Source organism: Myotis nattereri (genome assembly GCF_964212035.1).
Source record: "Myotis nattereri genome assembly, chromosome: 13".
Lineage (NCBI taxonomy): Eukaryota > Metazoa > Chordata > Mammalia > Chiroptera > Vespertilionidae > Myotis > Myotis nattereri.
In genome coordinates, this window is record NC_138088.1 from 21,555,060 (window position 1) to 21,563,842 (window position 8,783).

General features: G+C 37.3%; 1 protein-coding gene across 1 annotated transcript in view; it reads right to left on the reverse strand.

The window, feature by feature from the left end:
• MYPN (myopalladin) overlaps window positions 1-6,568 on the reverse strand; it is a 77,738-nt gene extending 71,170 nt beyond the window's left edge. Inside the window, exon 1 of the mRNA XM_081105048.1 lies at window positions 6,278-6,568. The gene's annotated coding sequence lies outside the window, so the exon portion shown is untranslated. The remainder of the gene's footprint in view (window positions 1-6,277) is intronic.
• Between the last annotated feature and the right edge of the window lie 2,215 nt (window positions 6,569-8,783).

Below are 8,783 nucleotides of genomic sequence, written 5' to 3' on the forward strand. Positions count from 1 at the left end.
GCAGAGTAAAAGGTGACCACAATAATTATGGCTTGAGCAAATAGGTGAGTGGTGGAATGATTTACTCGAACGAGCCAAGAGCAGGTTTCAGGAAAGGAAATTAAAAGTTCTCTTAGACATTTCACCTAGGGTATTCTTTCTGCTTCTGACAAAATTGAAACTTAGATTTTATGCCATTTTCAAAATAAGAAGGAGCAACTGCCCTTGAAAACAGATCATGGTTGTAGTGAAATGGTCCTAGGTTAAAAATGAAACAATATGGCATAAATAATCATGACAGACTAGTAAATCATGTAAACTAACTCAGCCACATAGAATGCTTATTGAATGTTCTTTACTTTGCTAAATATCTCTGTGTGTTTTTTTCCTAGGATTTTTCCTGAAAAGAAGATCTCTAAAAAACTTGCTAAAAATGTAAGAGTCCAGTTCATATAAACAAAACTTGATGCTGATACCCTTGGGTATAGAGTCATGTGCCACATAACAATGTTTGGGTCAATGATGGAACATATATTCAATGGTGGTTCCCTATGATTACTGAATAGTAGAGCTAAAACATTCTTATTACCTCCTGCTGGTGTTGCTTTGGAAATCTCATAAAGTACTAGTGCAAAGCATTAGCGTTTGTGCTGTCTCAGGCTATCCAGAAGGGCTAGAAATGCTTGGGGACTCAGCTGGGCCACTAAACTTTCCCATACACACCTCCCCTTTCTAAACCAATGTGCCAACTGAACTGACCCTTATAGTTCTTAGTATAATACAAGATACCCTTCAGCAATAACCATTAGGAAACTCTGAACAACAACAACAAAAAAGAGTTTATTACTTACAGGCCCTGGAGCATGCACAATATGCCTGGGGCAACAGCGAGGTTGCAGGTAGAGAGAGAAAGAGAGGGAGCAGGAGCCTGGCGTTCTCCTTTTACTGGAGTCGAGGGTGGTAGCCTAGGTTTTCATGGGCTCACTATTTATTGGTGAATTTAAAACATAAAAACCAGCCCTGGATGGTTTGGCTTAGTGGATAGAGCGCTGATCCAAGGAGTGAAAGGTCTCAGGTTCTATTCTGGCCAAGGGAACATACCTCAGTTGCCGTCTCAATGTCTGGCCCTGTTGGGGCAAATACGGGAGACAACCAATCGATGTGTCTCTCTCACATCAATGTTTCTCTCTCTGTGTGTCTCTCTCACATCAATGTTTCTCTCTCTGTGTGTCTCCCCCTCTTCCACTCTCTCTGAAAATCAATGGAAAAATATCCTTGGATGAAAATTGAAAAATATTGAAAGAAAGAGAAAGAAAGAAAGGAAGGAAGGAAGGAAGGAAGGAAGGAAGGAAGGAAGGAAGGAAGGAAGGAAGGAAGAAAGAAAGAATCATGCCCTGGCTGGTGTGACTTAGTTGGTTGGGCGTCATCTCATGCACCAAAAGGTTGCCAGTTCCATTCCCGGTCAGGGCCCCGGGCTGCATGCTCCATCCCCCATATGGGACATGCAGAAGGCAGCCAATTGATGTTTCGCTCTCACATCAATGTTTCTCACACACTCTCTCTTTCTTCCTCTCTCTCTAAAAATCAATTTAAAACATTTAATTTAAGGAAACATACATAAGAGCCATAACTTAAGGCATAGGAAAAGGAAAAAAACAAGTCGCCCAAATGGTCAGTTATCAAAATCAACCAAGATTTCTAAAACAAAGGCACCTCAGTGGGGCGAGGCAGCTTGGTTATTTATTTAATCTTGAGACTGGCAATGCATTTATTCTAGATAGCCTTAGTTTAAGTAGATGCCTGGGTAATCAGGCATTTGCATTACACACACATAATAAGTCAACTGTCAGGGCTCAGACTACATTACTCATGTTTGTGGTGATGCTTGTGTAAATAAACCTACTATGCTGCCAGTCTTATAAAAGTATAGCACATACAATTAACTAAAAGGCTAGAACATCCAGGTTTGTGATGGTCGCCTGATGAAATCACCTAATGATACCTTTCTCAGAGCATATGCTCGTTAAGCAGCAAATGACTGTATTTCTTTTTTTTTTCTTTTTAATATATTTTATTGATTTTTTTACAGAGAAGAAGGGAGAGGGATAGAGAATTAGAAACATCGATGAGAGAGAAACATTGATCAGCCGCCTCCTGCACACCTCCTACTGGGGATGAGCCTGCAACCAAGGTACATGCCCTTGACTGGAATCGAACCTGGGACCTTTCAGTCCACAGGCCAATGCTCTATCCACTGAGCCAAACCAGTTAGGGCTGTATTTCTTTTCTTTTCTTTTTTTTTTTAATATATTTTATTGATTTTTTTACAGAGAGGAAGGGAGAGAGATAGAGAGTTAGAAACATCGATGAGAGAGAAACATCGATCAGCTGCCTCCAGCACATCTCCTACTGGGGATGTGCCTGCAACCCAGGTACATGCCCTTGACCGGAATCGAACCTGCGACCTTTCAGTCCGCAGGCCGACGCTCTATCCACTGAGCCAAACCGGTTTCGGCAGGGCTGTATTTCTTAATACATGTTAACTCAGCACTACTCTTCATAGTTTTCTTTGGGAAAGCACTTTAGAAATGTAGAACACTATACAAATTTAAGGTAACTTTTTTCTGTTGATGTGTAATTATTTTGCCCAGGATGTTCCTTTTTAAAAAATATATATATATTTACTGATTTCAGAGAGGAAGGGAGAGAGAGAGATGGAAACATCAATGATGAGAGAGAATCATTGATTGGCTGCCTCCTGCACACACTGGGGATCGAGCCCTTAACCTGGGCTTGTGTCCTGACTGGGAATCGAACCGTGAGGTTGACACTCAACCACTGAGCTACGCTGGCCAGGCAACTGCCAGAATGTTCTTTACAGGAAGAATGATTGACAAAATTAGACTTTGCTCCCTCTCTTTAATGCTGGTATTGACCAGTTTGTCTTGCCTGCTATACCCCAATATATCAGACAAGAGAAGTATTTAAATGAGTTCTGGAGAAACTCCTGCTGTGCCAAGAACCAAATCCCATTAATACAGACGAGTCCCGCAGACTTGGGTACAGATCATCTTTTTAAAATTTGGCTGCAGATGGAATGTACTTGGAGGTAAATCCGTCTTCATTGTTACAAAGTCATCCCCTCACTCTGACAGTGAGTATCCCCATCTTAGTTTTATTTCTAGTCTAATTTTGGTGTGAGTGGCATTAGTAAGTTAGTATATATTACATTACCCGAGTAAGAACTTGGGATATATGGAAATACGTCAAGTAACAATATGGAAGTAAGTCCCGTTCTTTTAATTCCTCTTTCAGTTTGAAAGAGGAAAAACAGCAGATAAAACAAATACAAATGAAATGTGTCCTTTAGGAGAGAATGCTGAAATAAAGAGACAGCAGAAGTGACACAGAGAATTAGTAGTAATCTGTTTAATTAAAGGAATACCTCAAGGGCAGGCATTTTAAATGTGAAAAGGTTTTTAGATAATAGGCCAAAGGTGTGCAGGCCATTCTCTTATACTGTTTTAATCAAATTGGTAAATATAGGAAGTTGGCAAGAAAGTAAAGATTTCGTTTGAATGAGAGGAGGGAAGGTGGGTTACTATGAAACATACCAGTATGTTTTCATATACAGAAGAAGATAATCACATAGAGAACCACTAGTGTAAAGGATACTGCAGCCTAGAGCCCAAAGTTAGTATTTAATCTGAAAGATAGCAAAGAAATCAGTAAAAGTAAATTCTACGACCCATAGAAAGGCTAATGGAAGGCAAGCAAGAAGACTTCAGGAATCTAGGACCCAAAAAGGGTTTGGTGGTAGTCACAAAAATGATAGGCATGGGAGGTTTTACACCGCTCTCAGGATCTCACTATTCATGATGGACTTAAGTTAATATACAGGAAATCCCAAATGAGGAAACTATTCAATCCCCATGAACACAAAGATTCATTTTAAATAAGAAAAAAATTAACATTTTTGTCCTCTCGGTCTCTTAATATTTTTGTCATTTTGTGTGTGTGTGTGTGTGTGTGTGTGTGAGTGATATTAAGGGTTTGAAAAAAAAGAAATGCCCCCCCACCCCCGCCCCCTTGACATAATACATGTGCTAGATTGGGAGAGGAGCAAGTGTTCCAAATAGGCTCCAGATCTCAGGATCTAGTTCTAGTTCAAGAACTTGGTGGGAAGGCTCTGTGGGCTCCTCCCACAGTGTGGAGTGTATTGTGATTCCAAGCAGAGGAATGTGTAGCTTGTCAAGGTGACTCTGATATACATGAGCTCTAAGGACTCTTTAGTGACTGCAGGTATAGTCATGCCAACTTTTGTGCCCATCAAAAATGTATCTGCTGAAAATATGCTCTCAAATTTCTAAACAGACCATTCCCTCTTTACTGGGATTGTTTTCTTAGGCAAAAATGCAATGTTCTAGTAGTTGTTAAAGCTCCTTGTCAACTATGAAGCACCATAAAAATTTAAGAAAGTACCTCCTTGGTACTTGATTCTTCTTTATCTCTTCAGAGAGAGAATTCGTTAAAACCTTTTCACTTTTTTGTCTTGGCAATAACACCATGAAACAAGCAATGCCTTTGTCACATCTCAATGTCAATGAAGGAAACTAATTATTCTGGGATTAGCAGTATTATTTGTCTTATACTTTCAGGTTAGTGAGCTGAGTTTATTACTCCTATTACATATAGGAATTAACTGTTGAAAATTTTAAATTTAAAAATTTGTCACCTTTCATATACTAACCTTAGTTCATTAAAGACCTTTCACAATTAAACCTAATTTACCTGCTGTCCGATACCTTCAAACGTAAATCTGAAAGATCTCTATGAATTCCAAAACCCTGTCTTGCATAAAAACTCATTCAGTTTCTTTTGTTTATGAATTGCAGTTCTGAGTCTATTCCAGGAAACACATTGTAATAGAAACATGTAACAGAGTCTATATTCAAAATTGATAAGGGGAACACTGGGGTTTTAACACATTGTTATGAGTTTCAACAGCATTAGCCATATTCTATAAGTGGGAATTAGGACAAACTTCCAGAATTTGGATAGTGTCCAGCTGTTTGTTTCATAGTCCATTATTATAAGATTCTGTAATGATTATAATTTTGTCTCTTGACAAAGTAAGTAGAGTACCCATATATTTCAGATTTCCTGGGATGCCCTTGATTTTAAATATTTTGCTTGTTGTTAAATCATGTGTCAGACAGCATATTTTAATTTTTGTTCTAAAATTTTTTATAGTTATAAGTAAATACATTCTCAATTTCCTAGAACAGGATTATGGCTTTTCTGTGAACCTAAGAGTTATTATTAAGGAGAGACTAAAAAGGTATGACAACTTTTTATGTTAGAGCCTGCAGAATTCATTTAATCATTACCACTGTGAAAATAATTGAATCATAGTAATTTTTAGAGAAAGAAAACAGAATAGCTATTTTATTCTTTCAAACTAATGCTAGCATTTTTAATAAGTATGAGTAAAAATACGTTGATACAGTAACAAAATTTCTTAGCATTGTTACTATAAAGTTCACTTTGCGGGAATATGAATACAGATTAACCCATGTTCTCCTTTTCTTTGCTTATACAGTTTTTAAAATATAATGCAAGATGTGCATTTAATTACTGCTAATAGTGCAATGTACCGGGCCAAACATTTGCCACTAACTGTCAAGTGTCTTTCTGATGCAGCTGAAGAGAGAGAGAGAGAGAGAGAGAGAGAGAGAGAGAGAGAGAGAGAGAGAGAGAGAGAAAGGAGAAAGAAAGAGCAATGTCCTTTGAGCAAAACTTTCTGCAGCTGTTGTGTACATTAATCCAGGGAGCAGATCTCCCGACTCTAAATATAGCAAGCATATCCTCTTACATGATAAAAAAATATAAAATAAAAGTCTTTCACTATGGATAATATTATTTTATATTTTATTTCCTATAAAAAGGAAATAGGCATTGCATGTATATTCTCTATATACAAACACCATTACTGTAATAAGTAAATGTGTGGAAAATTCCAATGATATATGCATCATGTCGTGACTTCCTCTGTTGAGATATTTTTCCTTAGTACCCAAGTAGGCTCTGATCCCTGGGAATTTCATCAATCCCCTCCAAAATCTTTACATGTAGAAAACTTTATTTTGCACGTGATATTGTGTCCCATCATACATAATTATAAAGCTATCCTAGGTTTTACTCTGAATAACAGTATTTAGGCCTCGGAAATATCCCCTTTCTCATTATCAGTGCCCTGTTATCAAAACACACTTGAGAACTTAAATCTGAATATTACCTTTCTTTTTTTAGTTGACCCAGATGAGGATGTCCAACCCAGGCACTCCACTGTGATGACTGTTATCCAAGGAGAACGTTTAGATGAATGCACAGGAGAAAAAGAAAATTCTTCACGCTCTTGGAAATAGAAAGTAGCCGTCCATAGAGAGTGAGGAGTTAACCTTAGTTTCAGTGAAGATGGCTGTAAGAAGCTGGACAACCTGTCACCACCGGAGCCAGAGCATTTGTCAGCTCACAGGTCCCAAGTTATTTTGAGCTGTATAAACCATGTGCCTGTCAAACATTCCACCTGATTGGATAGGAGAAAACTGAGCAAAGGGATTCCACAGTGGGACAGCACCTATGGGTGGTGGGGGGGTGGTCAATCAATTTTTCTACCTATAGAATTTCTCTTATAGCTAAAGGCCCAATGTTTATTGATTTTTGTTTGAAATTAATACTAAGTTTATCATACCACATTCCATCTGTCAAAGAAAATGGCATTATTTTTAAATATATCAATATTTTTATTTTTTTAATTAATGGGAAATTGACTCTCATTTAATCACTGATACATTTTAGGAAATTTGGCTATGAAAATGAATGAAACTATATGAAGCTGCCGAGTTTTTGAATGCTTTGTCCAAAAGCTTACCTTAACAAGTTTTAACTAACATTAACAATTGTTAAGTAGAGATCACAGAAAAGATGGAGAAGAAAAAAACAACAGGCTTAGAATAAACCCCGTAACAAATTAGTTTGAACTTACTTTTCAGAAAGAAAATAATCATGTACTATTTAAAAGTCAAAATTACTATTTAATATAATATTTTACAACTCCTATTCATGTGTAGTATCTGGAATAACTTTTTCATATACTATTCTATGCCAGACGTCTTCTTTCATAAGCATTCCCAATCCTTAAAAAAGAATCCTTAATCAAACCAACATTTGCTCAAAAACCTACTTTGTCAAAGTACAGGTTCTTTGATATTAATTTAGTACATTTTCCAAATATGAATTTGGAAAGAAAAAGTTAATCCTATGGATTAGTACAGATTAAGAGTGTAATAATATCATCATCAATCTTGGTAGAAGCCTGGGTTTTGAAAATTCAGAAAAATGCCATTGGTTGTTTTTTTGTTTTGTTTTTTTTTAAAGGATCACTCTTAGATTTGGATAGCATGAAATAATTGGTTTAAATCTAGCTTTCTTAAATCACACAACTGCTTGTAGCATGCTTTTCATTAATTAATTCATTCAACAAATATTTACCTAATGCCTACCATGTACCAGGTAGTAGATATAAAGCAGTGCAAAAAATATATCAAAATTCCTGACCTCATAGAAATTACTAAGAGAATTTTTATTCTTTTCAGTCATCCTGAAACTCCCTATAGGATATTGAATAGCTACAAAATTTATTGGTTTATTGTGATCACATCAGAGTTTTCACTACACCTTTTGTTATGGAGCTTTTTATTTATACAAGCAAAATGAAAAAAATTCAGGAAAACTTAAGTAATCTGGGTTAAAAACAAAACAAGAAGAGCTGAATTATATGGATAGGCATTTTCATTATCACAGTAATCCAGATCTTCACTGTACATGTTCATATGCTCTCTTAACTAATCCTGTGCTAATCCTAACCTCAAGACTACTTAATTGTGTTTCTGCATTTTCAATTTATGTAGATGTTCCAAATTTCTTTTTTTATTTAAAGAGAGGATCTTCTCCCACTATCCCACTCAGAACTTGAGGCATAATCAAGATAAACGCTACCAGGTCTTGGGTAGGAACATTGGAAAGTGGATCCTTCCTTCCTTCCTTCCTTCCTTCCTTCCTTCCTTCCTTCCTTCCTTCCTCCCTCCCTCCCTCCCTCCCTCCCTCCCTCCCTCCCCCCTCCCTCTCTCCCTCCCTCCCTCCCTCCCTCCCTCCCTTCCTTTTTAAAATATATTTTTATTGATTTCAGAGAGGAAGGGAGAGGGAGAGAGAGAAACATCAATGATGAGAGATAATCATTGATTGGCTACCTCCTGCATGCCCCCTATTGGGGATCGAGCCCGAAACCCAGGCATGTGCTCTGACCGGAATCGAACCATGACCTCCTGGTTCATAGGTCAATGCTCAATCACTAAGCCACGCTGGCTGGCCTGGAACCTCTATTTCAGGTAGCAAATAAATATGCTACAAGTTGATTATCCAAAGGAAAATGCTTACAAAAACCGTACGTAGACACATTTCTACTTCCCTGCAAGCTCTGCCATGATAAGCCTGGTACTCTACCTTTCACCCAGATACAGAATTTTGAGGCGATCCATACTGAAATATACAATAGAGTTGGTTGGGCAGTGGGATTAGGAATCAATAGGAACAACTTAAAAAGACTTAAAATGCATAAAAGTTACAGAAGAAAGAGCCAAAGAATCTCTGAATAGGAATAATATTTCTCTTCTCATAGTTATAACATTTCAGATGTAGATAGTGTACAAAGTTTTTGAGCTCTTTGAAAAAAAGGTGGATAT